This window comes from Bacillus rossius, chromosome 18, assembly GCF_032445375.1.
Source record: "Bacillus rossius redtenbacheri isolate Brsri chromosome 18, Brsri_v3, whole genome shotgun sequence".
Taxonomy (NCBI): domain Eukaryota; kingdom Metazoa; phylum Arthropoda; class Insecta; order Phasmatodea; family Bacillidae; genus Bacillus; species Bacillus rossius.
The window spans coordinates 12,433,458-12,451,480 of NC_086345.1; the positions used below are offsets into that span (position 1 = coordinate 12,433,458).

An 18,023-nucleotide genomic window follows, 5' to 3' on the forward strand; every position below is an offset into this window, starting at 1 on the left:
ATTTTTACTTAGAAAATATTATTTTAGGGTTTCAAATAAAAACCTAAACTCTAGATATATGCAAAAACATTCTTTATTTAATGAAACAACGAGGTCACTGAGGCGAATTTCGCGTCATTATGTGTTTATCATAGTATTTCGGTGCTATGTGATGTATGGACATCCATTTCGGTGATTGGCGGTGTTTTTACTTCAGTTTACCTGTTATTTCGCTATTATCACTATTCACCTTATAACATTGCCTGTATGTATGAACGCTATTCTTGACAAGACGCGTGATGGGGTGCCTAAATAGCAGCTTTACAACACGCTTCCCCTTTTACTGCACGCTGTGTAAATGCCATTACATGCTACAATTTTGACGTGACAACGTCTAATAAATTTGAACGCCGGCTGCACGCACGAAAAAAGTGTCCCGTTACGCACATGGTTCCGTTACGCTCATTGTACGCTTGCGCCGCATCTATCTCTCTCCCACTCGACTGTTTATAAAGTGAAGTGAAAAGTTAATGTGGTTTTCATTGCTTATTACAACGACAATTTAGGCAATAAAGATTAATAATTCTTGCATTTTAAATCTGATTATTAGTATAATTTCAAGTATTTATTATTTTATTATTAAAATAAAAAATAATTCAATTTTATTCATAAAATTATGCAATCATTTCATCAATGTTTTGTTATGACTTTGTCACGTTAAACTATCGTCCTTAAACCGACTTTACAGACAACCAATTTTTTTTTCTGAAAGACAATAAAGATTGAAGTTTCACCACAATAGCATTGATTTAAGTGTTTTGTTGCAAGTTTTGTCACCAGATACAGGCTTCGCGTCACCAGTTGTTTGTTAAAGTTAAGACAATATTCACAACTGTAGTGTATACGTGATTATCAGTGTAAAATGCCACTCAGAAGAAGTCAAATGTTTTGGGACTTACGATCAGGGTTACATACATATACCAGAAAAAGGTTTTATAGTTTCAATTTTTGAAATGTATGTTTATGTTTTTATGAAAATCGGGAGAAAAATCAAAAAACACACATGGCTGGGGAAACCCAGCCTTATTTGTAGCCTTCTATAGGCGGAAAAATTCCTAACGCCGAACCACGCGAGACACATCTATAGGGGCAGGCATTTTACGCGAGAAAATCTGAACGCCTGTTAGACTGCAACAAGGTATACCCGCAACAGCGGTTTCTTCCTCGTCATTGGCGGCCGTCTGCGAGATAAGTCGTTGCCTTGTTTGACCGAGCCACTTAGGACGAGTTTGCTTCCGCAATGAATTACTGTGATTGGTGTTGTGACAACCGACATGTACCTGAAAGAAAAATCACCTAATCACTATAGAGACTTGCAAAATTCTCGGATTCATTCGGTGATAGGCTAGAATTCAAACACATGTACCTCAGATAATTTTGCTATTGGCTTACTGTTCATCTGGACGAATCTCAACCAGTTATAAACCCTCAACCAAAGAAGGATCGAATCACAGAAAAACCAGCTGAGACGACTTACAAGTCGGCAGCCAATGAACTTGCGTTATTTGCCCGAGTGTACAGGGGTATGTGCAGTCTATCCTGAAGGCCATCGAAACCGCGAATTTTGCAGGTCTCTAATAATCACGAAACGCGGAAGATGCTACAGTGTTTTAACTTCCAGCTAGTCTCGGAATCTTTTCGCGAAATTTGCATGACCCTCATCATTTCGCGAAAGTACGTTCTCAGGGCTACTACGTCTACGTAGATACATGAGTTGGAGTGCTAAATACTTGCGACCGACATCTGCAATGCCTACCAACACGAGACACTTATATTAAAAATAAAAAGGCGCGTGAACTTATATGCACTCTATAGAAGTTATACTTACTTGGAGTAATAAACAAACTATCTTAAATTTTGCATGCAAATAATTAATGGATATAAAAAAAATTAAAGCACTGGTGTGATGTTATAATTTTGGTTGTTAACCAATTAAAAACTTTAAATAAATACTCATTATATATTCAGGTACTAATATAAACATTCGTAGAGTATTTATTATTTAATTCAGTAAAATAAACGAGATAAACTATTACTTAATTATGTAAATAAATAAATATGCTGAATATTTAATATAATTTTTTTAAATTATTTATTAAATAATAATGTAATATATTATAATTCAAATTAATTGTACATACGAGAACACAAACTCACGTTATTAATACACTTGAAAAAAATATGAACACAGTTTATATGACTAATATTAACAAAAATAAATGTTTTTAATCATACGGACCAGTAATCAATATTAATTACTAAAGTATAAGATTTAAAAGCACATATATAATTTTTATTTGTGTTTACCCTCGATTTTTGTACGTAGCCTTTTTTACCGTTGTGAAAATTTCTTTACATTGTGCCCGCGCATCGTGAAAATTCACTCTAATCATTTTAATCATAACGCTCCTAAATAAGTATAGCTTCAAAAAAATAGCATTAACATTTACGCAAACATTGCAACACATAATGGTATACCTCGGATATTTGTGTGTAGAAGAAACACGATAAACGAAAAAGAATTAGTAGTACACATACGTTATGAAAAACTGTACCTTGAAAAAAAGTGTGTCATTTTTGTAAAATTAACTACACGATACAAGACGCAATAAAGTTGTCTGCGGGGAAGAATTTGCCATCTTGGAAAATTTAATTTAAAATTTAAAACTGATTTCAAACTGCTTCGTCCGCCTGATCCGAGCGTGCAAAGATAGAGCGCGGAACAAGGCGATAGAGAGAGGCACGATCGGCCTAAGCGTTCGGCTTGTGACGCATCTAACCGTAAAAATTTATTTGAAAATTAAAAAATATGCATCAATGTTTTCTTATGACGTTATCACGTAAAAATTATCGTCCGTAAATCGACTTTACAGACAACCCCCCCTTTTTTTTCCAATGATTTTATTATTGAAATATTGTAATTTTCATCCTCTATCAGGGTAAACACGGGCTGCAAAATAATAATCTCAAAACTCAACGGAATATCCTTCTCTTCCCCTGGTAGCGGACTGGAGGGATCCACCCCCCCCCCCCCCCTAGACGGCGGATTCCCCTCCCCCCCTTTTCTAGACGGCTTTCGGCTGTGCGATGGTCGACTGCGGGTCGTTACCACAACGCCGAAATACCATAACGCCGAATGTCAAAATTGACCACAACGCCGACGGCTGGAAAACTGCTGTTGTACCACAACGCCGAAATAACAACTGCATGAATTTGTGTGTTTTTCTTAAATGTTCCTTAACGCCGAAATACCACAATCAAACCTAACCTTACCTAACCTAACCTAACCTAGCGTAATATAACCTAACCTAACTTAACCTCGCCTATCCTATCCTAGCCTAACCTAACCTAGTCTCACCTAACCTAGTCTAACTTAGTCTAACCTAACCTAGTCTAACCTAACCTAACCTTTGTGGCAGTCCTGCAATGACATTTTTCGGCATTGTGGTAATTCAGCGTTGTGGTACACAGCAGTTTTCTAACTGTCGGCGTTGTGGTCAATTTGGCATTTCGGCGTTATGGCATTTCGGCGTTGTGGCTCGTCCCCGTCGACTGCTACTGGGCGGAGGTCTCTGTGCTCCATCATTGGTGCGCGCGCGCGACCCTCTAGGGACCTTCGGGTGGTTGCGTCGCATCTTTACAGCCTCCGCGTCCTTCGGGCGATACGAGTCCTTCCCGGGGGACAGGACCCTCAATTCCCGAGGACGTTTACGTGAAGCGTCAGGGCCCGGTCGTCCTTCCCGAGAACAGGATGGGACGGAGTTTACTCTTCACGGCTGCGAGGGACGCGTCATTCGCGACGAAATGGAAACAGACGGGAGAGAGAGAGAGAGAGAGAGAGAGAGAGAGAGAGAGAGAGAGAGAGAGAGAGAACCACCAGAGGGCGTTAAATTTTTTTTTAAATTTTATTTTTGACACCTGCTGAAGTTAAGACCCTGTCAAAACCGTAAAAAAAATACATATAAAAAAAAACACATTCCACCTTCGAAGACCTGCTGGTTTACAAATTTTCCAGGGATCTTTCGTGAGTTTTGCGGACACTTTTGAGTTCACTTTACTTCGGACACGAATCCAAAAGAATATTATCGGTGTTTTTTTTTTCTGTGTCACATAGTTCAACACATGCCATCTGCTAAAGTTTGTTGAAGCCATATTAGTTTAATTTTTGTCCGCTAGAGTGCAGGGATAATTTATTGCCAAGGGTGCCCGCCTCATGTCGCCTGTCTTGGCCCCGAGGTTGAAATTCTGTAATTATTTAGCTAGAAATTAAAAAATCATCAAAAAAATCACTTATTAAAATCATGATTGACCCAATCGATTCCTATCCTCGTTTTTATACCTGGACTATGCAGAAATAATAATTTAAGGTGAAAAAAAAAATCAGCTTAGGTTCCTAGCTTACCAGCCTCCAGCAAGCCTATATGGCCACCATCTTGAAAATACGTAATTATTAACATAAAAATTCAGAAAAATTCTAAAAAATCATTAAAAATATCTTCTATTAATGTAAGATTGTCTCATTAGATTTCCGTTCTTGGTCTGATTCTCGGACAATGATAAGTGTAAATAAACCTTAAAATAAAATATAAATTCTGCTTCTCATTACCTTTCGTGGAGGATACAAACATTCTTTCTACGAAAAATAACTCTATACAAGATACTTCTCCGTCGAAATAAATACGTTGTCGCTATTCCTACCGTTGAAGACTATTTTTTTGATACTTTAAGCGCCTTCCAACCTGGTATTGCACAATGTTAGGCTATAGACCAAGCGTCTCCGATCTAAGAGGTATTTTTTAAGATACTCGACGAATATTTTAAACAGGCCATATCCATTGCCAGACGTTTAGACCTGGTATCTCCGAACCACAATAACAATCATGTCCTGAGTACAGACTGAACGGTCCAAAATAAAAGGAAGGACATTTGGAAGCACAATCAAAAAAGAAAACACATTCGACAAATTAATAGTAAGCACGTTAAAAAAAAATGAAACACAATCAGAAGCACAATAAACGAAATGGAAGCACAATCGGAAGCAGAATCAACGAAAAGGAAACACGATTGGAATCACAATCGACAAAAGAAAAGGGCACGCAATTGACACACAATACACACAAATGACATGCAATGAACACGCAACGAACATGCAATACACACACAGGACACACAATGGATACAAAGTACACATACAGGACAAGCAATGGACACACACAGTAAACACTGTACAGGATACAGGACACAGTTAATATTTATACGATTTCAGTTAAAAGTGTATTACTTTTCCTGGTGCTACATTAACTGTAAAAATATTTATTTTATGTAAATATAGAAAATGAACTAATATATAAAATGCAATATGGATCAATAAAAAAATTCTATCGATATTTTCAAAAAATAAGAAAAATAATAATATCGTGTTTTTAAAGTTATTAATTTTTTCACTAACCTTTCATAGAATACCATTTTTAAAAATATATTAAAATATTAGATATTTTTTATTATGATTATTAATATTTGCTCATATTATATTGAAAATTAACTTCAATAAAGGAATTTGAAAACATTAGAATAATAATTGGTAATACATAATGATTCTATTATAGAAATTATTAATGCAATGTTAATAGGTAAAGCAATATTTTTAATAACATATTCAAACTTCCATGGATTTTTAAGGCACGGAGAAACACGAGTTTATTACTACCGTATAATACTAAAATACTAGAGAAACATAATAAGTTTATCATCCACGAATTAGGCATGTGATATTAAATACTAGCGACATATATAAAAAGAATATTCACGGAACTTAATTTGAAGATCTCTCTCGTTAAAAATTGGAAACACATGATCATAATATAAAGTCGAGGAAAGCAAATCAAACTGGCTAAGATTGTAAAATTTTTTCACTAAATAAAATTAATACACAAACTGACAGAAAAAAACGGCAAGTTAAAATTCATCGCCTTCATAACGTAAATAAAACTTCAGCTTATGTTTTTAGCTAAAATAAATACCTTTTACTCTTAAATCACATATTTTTTTTGTTACAGGAAAGAAAAAATAAATTATAAACTTTATGTATAGGCACAACTTTAATATTATGCATTGAAATATTACAATATTAAAATTTCTGACCAGTATTTAAGCAGATTGATCACAAAATGGTGTAACATAACACTTTCTTCATAATATTTAGTATTGAAATTTTATTTTTTTACTGGTGTTGGAAAACAAACGGATCAACACAAAGAGAACCAGAAATAAACAACATAAAATATTGTGAAGCTTCTTCTAAACACATACCACACCTATTTGTGTAAATTATTATTTTTTACTCAAAAGATGAATAAATATTTACAGAACACTCAGTAATAAAATACCACGTAGCTATTCAAAACGCAGGCATTTTTTCATTTCTTGTCTTATCTCTTTGTGTTCGAGTGGAGTAGCCAGAGCTTGAATTCTGCAATAAAGGATAGCCGTGATACCGTGTTAACAGCTCAGATAAACAAACAAAGGATCGAATATTACTCACGTGAAATGAAGAATTTTGAAATACCGCAATGTAATTAAATGCAAAGAAAATATATTTTTTAATTACAGGATAAGTGTAATAATAATATTTATTTTTTTGTTATTATTTCTCCGAAAATATTATAAAACAACGGCAAACGTATAGTTTAATGTAAAAATAACAAAGAGGCCTAAATAATAATTTTGAAACTTTCATTAGGTTTTAAAATTATTTTTTAAATGTTGCTATCGAAACGGTGTAAAATGTATAAAGCAAAGATTTAATATGAATGAACTACTGGTCGAATCCACGAACGCTCTAATTAGATAGAATAACTAGAAGATGAAGATTTGAGATAGGAGGAAAGATATTAAAAAATATATTTTGGCTTGAATGTATATTAAAAAAATTCAACATGTCATGTCAAGTTTAAGAAATCAATTTGGGCTTTTCTTTCGTACATATCGTACCACTATTTCACAAAATATTATACATTTGACATGTAATTATGTAAGTACAAGAACGTTATATAGTGATTCAGTGAAGTAAGTTATTAAACGAACATTTGAAGGACTGAATATTTTGTCACCATGGTTTATTTATATTTCTATACGTTTTTAATTTATTTTTGACACTTGAGACCAAGATTTGGACTGGAGTGGTGTATTCGAGGTACTCTTTGTGATTTGAGAAATTTGGGTGCTAATATAACACAAGTAAATATGTTAAAACAACCCAACATTTCTCTAGAGTGATTTAGGGAAGCCGCTTAAAACAAAGACCATAATCACTGGCCCGGGATGGAAGTCGACATCAACAACAACAACAACAACAAAGTTATTTCCCCGAAATTTAAAAGTCAAATTTTGGAACATGGGGTCAGAAGGCTGCATATTCTTACTCAATGGCTAGATACCTGAATAATTCGCGGGTTCATTTCGTGTTATGCTAAAATTCAAATGATTATACCTTAGTGCTGCTTCTGCCATTGGTTCACTGTTAATCTGGAGGACTGAGGGCCAATTAGAGACCCTCACTCATAGAAGTGTCGAATCACAGGCCACCCAGTCGAGACGACTCACAAGTCAGCAGCCAATGCACAGTTGGCATTTGCCCGAGTGTGTAGAGGATATTAGAGTCTATCCTGGAGGTCATTGAACCCGCGAATTTTTCCGGTCTCTATCAATGGCTAAATCAGTTTCCGCGATTTTCAGTCTTCAGATTAGACGGAGATGTAAAGAATGAAAAACGACAGCTTTGTATGAACACACACATATATATATATATTTTTACTTCAGAGCAGTTTCTTATCTTTTGATTTTCAAATTTTTATTTACTCAATCATTATAACAATAAAGTGAATTGCCTGATGTTGAAAGAAGCTATTTGCTACAAATTGCTTACCGTATTTAGAATTGTATTCATTTTTTACTCGTATTCACGACTGTCATACGTAATAACGTAGATAGACTATATATCACAGTCTTTGAAAATTTTAACATTTGTGACATCCAACTTTGTTTGGAAATTTTTATACCATAAAAACAGTTGTTCTCAATGAAGCGTCTCTCAGGACATTTAAATATAAGTTTTGTGAACCGCAAAATATTTCTACAGCATAATTGAAATTTAAAGCATTATTAAAAAAAAACGTAACATCTTCATAATGTAACATTTCAAGCAAAGAAAAACTGGTTTGTAGAGAGAAAGTTGGTCTAGACAACACTAACAAACGTCTCACTTAAACCTCCTTTACTGCGAATTTATCCCGTTACGCTGGCAAACGCTAATTAAGCGTTAGCGCGGTGTTGACGCAGAAACACAAACAACCTGGTGTTTGCGCTGCAAGGCAAGCCACTTGTCAGTAGAACTGTTTCAAAGCTAAAGAAAAGAGCGCTTAAGGTAATTAGTTAACGCGGTCGTGAATAATACAGCCTGCTTGGAAATTATATTTGCTCTGTAATTAATCTTCCAATTATAAACCACACTGTAATTGAATGGAACTTTTAATGGCGAATGCACCTTGTACCAACGAAACGTTATTAATAGTTCCAGATGATTGTTTCTTTATATAATATACTTACTCCTTATTCTGACTTTCCAGTTCCATGTTCCCTGCACACAGGGTAAAATTCCACTTGGAAAGTGTGTGTTTGCCGAATAAGTTACAATAATTATTTTTTTTTTTTAGTTTTTTATACTTGAAAATGGTTCTTGCGAATTAATTTTAAATTTAAGATAATTCAACATCCAGGAATTTACGTACCTAGATATATGTGAAATTTAAGGCAAATATGGACACTTTATATCCATTTTTCTTCGTGAATTGAAGGTGAACATTTACATGCGCCACGTTGACGAATATCTACAAAAACATATATTTTAAATCTTTGCCAAAAAAAAAAATTTTTTAATTATTTGTCAGCTTCTTGTGTGACACTATGCAGATGGCAAGTTCTCGCAGTTCGCACTCCTCGCTGGAGCTGGGCTCGACAGTGGTTCGCCCCCTCACCTCACGACTGTCCACACACACACAGTCTCGCGCCACTCAGTCACCGATGTCGCACTTCTCTTCGCTCGTAACTCGCTCGGAACTCGACACTCGGGCCGCACTCCGCGCAACTCTCGCCGCACCCCCGTCGCGGAACTCACCACGGAACTCACGCGGCACACCCCCCACGAAACTCTTTTGTCACCAAATAAAAAACTACCACAGAGGCCGGCGCCGCTGCTTTAAGTATAGTCTGTGGCGTCCTTCCTCGAACTGACGAGAGAAGCTGGGATGAATCGCGTCATCCCAGGGCCGACCCGAAGCCCGAAACATCGAGAATAGCGTCGCTTGTACACGCCACTCCGCGCGGCGGCCCCGCGGAATTCTCAAGGCCGCTCAGCGATAGATAAAAGTGCCGAAGAAGAACGATGCGCGGGGAGCGGAGGAAGGAGAGGGCAGCGACGACCCTTGTAATCCGGCCGGGTGCGTGTGGTATGCCTTACGTAACGTAACACAGCGCGTGACGTCAGTAGCCGTGCAGGGCCGCCAGCCAGCTGCGAACCTGGCATCGCGGTCTGGTCTCTTACGTTCGTAACAGTATTGTATTTTAAAGAAATGTTTTTATAACCTTAAGTAATTTATTACACTGTCATGTGTTTATGAGCGAGACTAGGTGGTCAAAGATTTTACTTCAACACATGTAAAAAAAATTACAATAAACTATTAAAATAAACTTCATAGGTACAAATGTGCCTTAATTTAATTTTAAATAAATAATAATGATACAGTGCAGATATTTTTATTGCACGGTTTATGTGTTTAACTAACCTTCAAAACGACTTGCTCGTATTCTATTAAACTAATCAAGGTGTGGCATACAAACTAAACTTAAACTAATCTTACAGTTAAGAACTCAAGTTACAAACACAGTAACTGTACCACCGAATTTGGCTTTTTAATCAACTACGCCGTGAAGATAGGATAGTTCTTGTATCAAAAAACAGGTACACAAAGAGCAACAGAAACGTTTTGGTCCTTTTGACACTTGAATAAACGTGATCAAAACTATTTTATTTGAAATAATATTTAATATTTCTCCGAATAAATAGTACAAATATATAGTCATAAAATTCAATCGGTTTGAGACATAGTGGGTGATTGGGAGAATTTAATAATTCCTGTATCTAAAATGTTATTTTTTTATAAATAAAGTCAAAAGGCCGGTTTCCTCTGTCCAGAAGAAGTCATAAAGTGCAAAGCACATTTATAATGGATGTTTCAGATACTATATAATTGTGGCAAACCAAAATTTTGTCTAAATGTTGACAAACATTTCCCAGTAACGCCACGATAAAAGAAAAAAAAATCTCTTAAATTATATACAGCGGTGCCATTGCTGCAAAAAATTCAGAAGATGTCTTGTGAAAACTACTACGAAAATATGGGATTTGTCCTCTTTGTGAAGCCCATTACATAATAAATAAATTTATAATTTGAAGTAAAATTTTAAAACTAGAACTGAAGTGCTGTAGTTATAACTAGAGACCGGAAAAATTCGCGGATTCATTTCGGGATATGCTAAAATGCAAATAATTATACTTTTATGTAACTTCTGCTATTGGTTCACTGTTAATATGGAGGACTGTTGGCCAATTGTCGACCCTCAGTCAAAGCAATATCGAATCACGAGTCCCCCCAATTGAGACGCCTCACAAGTCAGTAGCCAATGAACAGGTGAAGTTTGCCCGAGTATGCACAGGATCGTGGAGTCTATCCTGGAGGTCATTGAATCCGCGAATTTTTCCAGTCCCTAGTTATAACTAGAGACCCGGAAAATTCGCTGGTTCATTTCGTTTTACTCTAAAATTCAAAGAATTATACCTTAGTGCTGCTTCTGTTATTGGTTCACTGTTAATCTGGAGGACTGAGGGCCATTTAGAGACCCTCACTCATGGAAGTGTCGAATCACAGGCCACCCTGTCGAGACGATTTACAAGTCAGCAGCCAATGAACAGTTGGCATTTGCCCGAGTGTGTAGAGGATATTGGAGTTTATCCTGGAGGTCACTGAAGCCGCGAATTTTTCGGGTCTCTAGTTATAACACACTTATGGTTTTTTTTAAACAATAAAGTTGTTTGTTCAGGAAGTTACGGAGCGGCCTCGCCGATGGTCGAAACAAAAAAAAAAAAAGCACACGCTTTGCCGGCAAGCGGTGGAGGGCACTATCGAGCTGTTCCCGGAAGCATCCAATTAGCGACCGCCGCTCTGGCGAACCAGCCAATCAGGGCGGCACTTGGGAGCACCCCCTCCAACTTATGCAGGAGTGAAGAGGGGAGCGGGTGGACGGAGGCGTTAACACTTTTCCGCGGATCCATCCGGCAGCGGAGCATGGACTTGAAGCTCATTATGCGTCTGACTCGGCAGATGCGGCCAAGTTTCGCTACGGGAGTCAACAGTCAGAGCACGCTCATACTGCTCGTTAGAGCAGTGCTGCAAACTTACCGTTATCTTTAGAGACTGGAAAAATTAGCACTTTGGATGACCTCCATGATAGACTCCACCATCCTCTACATACTCGGGCAAATGCCACCTGCTCATTGGCTACTGACTCGTGTCACATGTCAACTGGGACGCTTGCGATTCGATACTGCATTAGTTCACTCGAGTGATGAAGAACGACCACAACAATGGGCATCACCTGATGTTCTTGACTATTACTATACGGTATATTGGAAGCATTTCACCAACAACCATAGAAAAAAATATATTTTTTTTTACCAATAATATGTAAGCAAAGAATTATATAGTGACCATACTCATAATGCTTATGAATAATATGGCACCTATTCAAAACCTAATACAAGCCACGAACCACTGAGGTTTACAGGCTGTCTACTTAGCATAATTCGAAATAGGTACCATTGATTCTTTCATCGTACCCAACAATCGTATTCTGCTAATCGCATCCTGTACAATCCTGCCAACACAATCCTAGCTTATCCTGCCATTAATTTCCTATGTTATCCAACACAATCCTGCGAATTTTTCCTATTCTGCCGCATCCTGCATGTTGTGTCCTAGCGATCGTATCTTATCGATTTTATCCTGCCATTCGTATCCTACCGTATCATACCGATCATTCTATCATTGTATCCTACTTACTGATTTCTACGAAGCAGAATATCTCAGTCTTACTTTTCTTGATGCATCAAGACGATGCCACGGTTATATTTTTGACGTGACAACGTCTAATAAATCGATGAACGCCGGCTGCAAGCACGAAAAAGTGTCCCGTAACACATATTGTCCCACTACGATGTGTCCTGTTACGCTCATTGTACGCTTGCGCCGCATCTATTTCTCTTCCACTCGATTGGAAAAACCATCGATTTGACTTTTCAATCATGTTTTCGTCGTTTGAATTATTAATATTATTTTATTATGTAATTTAACGATCGTCCACCGATATGGTTATTTAAAAGTAATGTTGAATTTTCAAATACATTTTTGTACGAACAATGGTGTTTTACAGTTACACATAATAATTCAAATTACACCCGGGATCTTTTGCACAATGTTTTAAAAAATATTGTAACACATTATAAATAAGTTTGGTGTATTTGGGATGCGTATTTGTTCTAAAATCGTATTATAAAAACGAAATAATATTATTCCCCTACGGTGCTGTCTTCTACGGTGACGGACGCGAACAGAACGAACCGTGCTATCTACCCGCTTCCGCGACAACCAGGCACTCGTTAATACATATTTTCCTTTGCTTATCGCGAGGGGCGTTATTATTAATGAATTATAAATAAAATTTCGTGCCCGGGGCCACAATTGCATATCATTTTGAGCACTGGAAGACATAAAAACGTAAAATATTCTCGACGAATTTTAATCTCGGCCCCAGCACACCACGAGCGTCTGGGTTGGAGATTAAAGCCAAAATTCTTTCTTAATCTTACTAATATTTATTTTATTAACTGCAAGGGCATTTTTATTAAATTCTACGTTTAATTTCACGACGAACAAACTTCGTCGTTAAATGTGTAATTGCGATAAAGCGTAAAACATTCTCGACGATCTTGAAGTTAAATAGCAAACATGTATAAAAGTTATAGTTAAAATAATCTCTTCGTTAAAGTAATAAACATATTTGAATTAATGAGTGCAAATAAAAGTAAATTTTAGAATTAAATTGTAGATTTCATTTCACTCCTTCTTTGTATCCATACAAAATAGTGATAATTCAATAAAAATCATTCAATTTTATTCATAAAAGTATGCAATCATTTCATCAATGTTTTGTTATGACGTTGTCACGTTAAACTATCGTCCGATAACTGACTTTACAGACAACCAATTTTTATGTATCCTTTTGAACTTAACCTGGCAGTGTTGTCTTCTGATTTTCTCTTGACATATCCAACCGAACCCAACGAAGAAGAATATCGCACTGTTACATTTTTCGATGTATCCTGTCGAATTTAACCAAGCAATGTAATCATATGATCTTTTCTTGAAGTATCCTACTGTTCACAAACCCAGCAGTTTATCACGACAATTTTTCTACAATATTGTATTCCACTAATCTCATTCAAACAGAGTATCTAATATACAAATATAGTCATAACGATATTTCATAAAATGCTCAAAATCTTAAACTTTTTAAATCACATCTATTTTAAGCAGGACTACTATCTAATAACATACACAACACTTCTTTTTTTTTTCAACAAAGACTTTTTACAAAACCATGTTTAAACTACGAAATATATTTTTTTCCTCGTTGTTCAATGTATGTTAGTGTTTCATTCATCCACGGTCACTTTAGGCAACAAAAAAGCTTTAATATAGGTAGGTATGGACGAATGTTATTAAATATATATTATTTATATATTTAATTTTAAATTGTTTTATAATGCTTTTTTCTAAAAAAATATACATAAGATTAACAATTTTTATTTCATAAACCTCGCACTTCTTAGTTCATGAAGTCTACTCAATGTGTGTTTGTTGTTGGATAAAAGTTTATTCATTTTTCGAACAAAGTAGAAGTCTCAACCTTTCAACAAATATGATTGGATCTTTTCACGACGTGCAAACAATCTGTTCTACTACTGCTATCATTCTTTCAAGTTTGTTACAAATATTTCTTCAATTATTAGAGAGTATTTATCTATATCACCAGTCTCATAGTCAATGTCAACATCCCAGCAATTATCATCTGCATTACCATGAGCACTGTCATTGCCAATTATTTTATCACTTCGTTTCCACACTTTGTTCTCAGGGCATCATAACAATACTCTTTCTTGCCAGCTTAAAATTCTTCTACTTATATATATATGTATATATATATATATATATATATATATATATATATATATATATATATATATTTCTCATTTTCTGTGCACCTGTCCATGTCCCATCTTAGAAAACATGTCCACATTTGCTTCCTGTAGTACGATATCTTAATTCTATTTCTTAAATGAGGGAATCTCATTGATTCTCAATGTATGCGTTGCAGATGTCCAAGTTTGATGAAGTTTTTAATTCCACAAACATTCGGCCCAATCACTTAATTTTTCTCAGAAAACGAAAAAAAAAAATGTGTTACTACATATGTCTTGATGTGTTTTTTTTTTTTTTTTCACTTTGTCCTAACTCAGTGCTACACTTGCAACAGCTTAACATTTTCTGCAAATATCTCTTTGTACAGACAGTTGCCTTTCTCATGTCGACGAGCATTGTCGGTTTTGATTGAACGAAATGCCAAATCACGACCCTTGTATGGTGATAATGGCACTATTTATACTTTTGGAATCAAGCTGACTGTTCTTGATAAATAATAATAATCACTTTAGATGATTCACACTGAAAATTATCTACGCAAGGCTGAACATATTTAATTTCGGAATTTTTTGTCAATATTATAGATTTATGTGTGCAATTATAATTTTTTTCAGGTTATTTTTTTTAGTGAGGTTTACAGATTAAAAGGGTTACAGATTAAATTTATATTTAAATATTCACAAAGGCTACAATATAGTATAAAAAAATAATTAAGTACTAAATTCCAATGAGCTCGCAGATGAAAAAAAATATATATTGTAGCTAGTCACATTTAATTTTAGGCCTTGCATTGAGATAAAAATCTATATTCGAATATCTGCATTAACAAATTTGTGTATTGTTCAGCAATATATATTTTTTAAATTTTATTTAAAATATTCATGATATAATATAGGTACAGCTCTCAAATGTTGTCTTTTCTTTAACTGCCTAATTATGTTGATATTTAGAATCTTGTTATTACTTTAGAAAATAGACTTATAATACGAAACTCGGACACCAAATTTAACGTACAATTATGTAAAAAAAAGTCGAGCGTGACAAATATATGAAACTTGTGTTTTCAACTACATTTATCGACGCGAATCACACGTAGTTTCCGCACCCGCCGCTAGGATTCGTTGCCGGAGCAGCTTCTTAATCTATAGAATCATTCGATTTGCACAGCGAAAGTTTAAACTATATGACGAAACGGCTTCGATAAAAGAGAAAATAAAAGCCTTGAAAAAATACTAAACCCGGGATTTGGGCCTGATTTTCAACATGTAATTATTTTATTCAAATATTTCCCAAGTGGCTAGAAATTCAGTCAACATTAAATACTTCGTATTTGTGAACTTTGGTTTGGGCCGTTGACTACAGATGCCCCAACTGTGGTTGCACATTTCCATTCCATGCGATTTTCGTTCCATCCACGTAATTACTCTTACCAAACGCCGTATACCGAAAGCTTGGATGTTAGACATAAAAAAAAAAGTAGGTATGATGCACCCAAGTCCTCAAAATGAGTTACTCAGGTAGTGAGTAATGTTTGCTAAAAGAATTACTCGAGCTTGGTTAGGTACTCTGGACCAAAACAAAGTTCACATTTATAATTTAAAGTCCTGGCGGATTTCAACATCGTTGTTTTTTTATTTTTTTTTCTCCGCCGGAGAAACAGCAGAAGTTTATTTCCCTCGGTTTTCATTCTGGAAGAATATGTGATTACAGAACTTTCGCGGGGCGAGTTTCCCCTCATTGGAATGCACGGGGCTTTGTTCGGTTCACTTACCCTCAGCCCGGTGCGAAGTTTTGGAGAACAGAACGAGAAACAAACACCCCCCCCCCCCCCCAACCCAAAAAAAAATTCCTTTTCGGCAAGTTTACAAATTTTAAGTTGTATTTTGCTGCCAACGGTAGTACAGAGCAGGAATTACAAATTTTTAAGAGGTTCGTTTAATTTTATTAATAGTTAAAATTCAAAGTTGAAAATTTACCAAAAAATTCAACAATGTATTGTTTTTATAAAACTAGAGCCAGTAGCCAGCTTTGCAGGGACAAATAAAAATGTAGTATGTTTATATTATAATTAGGTACCTACTTAAGTTATAGCCCACAGTTACTTAGGTCATCAAGAAGTTTTAAATTATGTTTTTAAATATAAGAAGGGCACCTATAGTTTAAATTTTATATATTTTTATCTAGAACTTTTAACTCAGCATTATATCTCAGAAAGAAGGTCGTTTTTCTCTGGTTTTAATAACAAATTTTGCTATAAATTATGAAATACTATTTCACTTTAAAAAAAAATTAGAGGAGACTTAGTTCATGTCTATTTGGAATAATGCAGATTTAAAAGAGTCAAATAAATTTTTATTTTGAACTAGTTTTCAAAATTATTTCTTACAGGACAAATTTATAACTCTCTCTTTATAACAGAAGGATAGATTAGATAGATTAAAAACAGTATGACCATAAAAATTTTGCAATTGTTGTATTAGTTCATTGTAGAATTACTGGCCCCGTAGTTCTGTTTTCGTTGTTTACTGTAGGAGTATCAAATAAAATTTAAATTGAAACTTCATAAACAATTAAAGATTATGCATGTGGCCGATCACCATTTCCTTAATGGTGAAGTAACTTGGCTTATGGGTTGTAGCCGCGTCCTTCGGGAATAATTCACCGACGTTTCGGTCAAAATTGCAGTCGCCATCATCAGGGAGCAGTTACCCAACAGCTAGGTAACTAGTTGGGTAACTGCTCCCTGATGATGGCGACGTAGGTGTTACCACCACGGAGGCAAGAAGTCAGGGAGTTGTTGTGTGCAATCCTTGTCACGTTCAAAATAACTTAAATATAAATATTAACTTTACCTTTTTTGATAGCAAACCTTTCCTTTTGTGGTGAAATGAATTTTAACGTTAATTCCAGGCTGATGTGTTCTTAGCATCTGATTGATGGTATTTATATGATTTCATTTGAAGCTAAAAAAAAATTCCAGCGTTAGCCTTTACAAAGCTACAGTATGTTTTGCTAATTTGTAGCTGACTACAGTGACTTCAAGTGTAGACAGACCGAGAGATACCTCCATGGTTGACACCCTATCCGAGTATGCGCCCCTACCCCAGGGAAATAAAACGCACGCCACTGCCGTCTGTAGCATCAGCTGCGGCACCGGGAACACGATTCCAGCCAATGGCGTCGCAGCGGCGCGGGCCTGTCCGCCGTGGACGCCCGCGGACGCCCGCAGACGCCGGAGACGGCAAACAGGGGGCGGGGGAGTTTAATTAAGGCGAGAGTCGTGTCAACAGCGCAGCGAGGGTGTTTTCCCGAGTCAGCGAGGCGGAGCACGCAATGTGTCTCCATCTCGCTGCAACCAGGTGCTTCAAGCATCGGCCTCACACGCCACCATGGTCGATCCACTTTATTTTCATTGCTATTTACTAAATGTTAATCACGATGTCGATATAGTATGTGGCAAGTGGCACGTGACAAGGTAGGGCAGGCAGGAAGGGCAGGCAGTGACCTTGTAGCCACCACGGAAGGCACTCGGCAAGCGGCATGTGACATGGAAGGGCAGGCAGTGACCTTGTAGCCACCACGGAAGGCACTCGGCAAGCGGCACGTGACATG

General features: G+C 36.2%; 1 protein-coding gene across 1 annotated transcript in view; it reads right to left on the minus strand.

Annotated features, from left to right (window-relative positions):
* The window catches only part of LOC134541375 (potassium channel subfamily T member 2), a 284,414-nt gene that overhangs the window by 156,498 nt on the left and 109,893 nt on the right, over positions 1-18,023 (minus strand). The gene's annotated exons all lie outside the window — the stretch shown is intronic.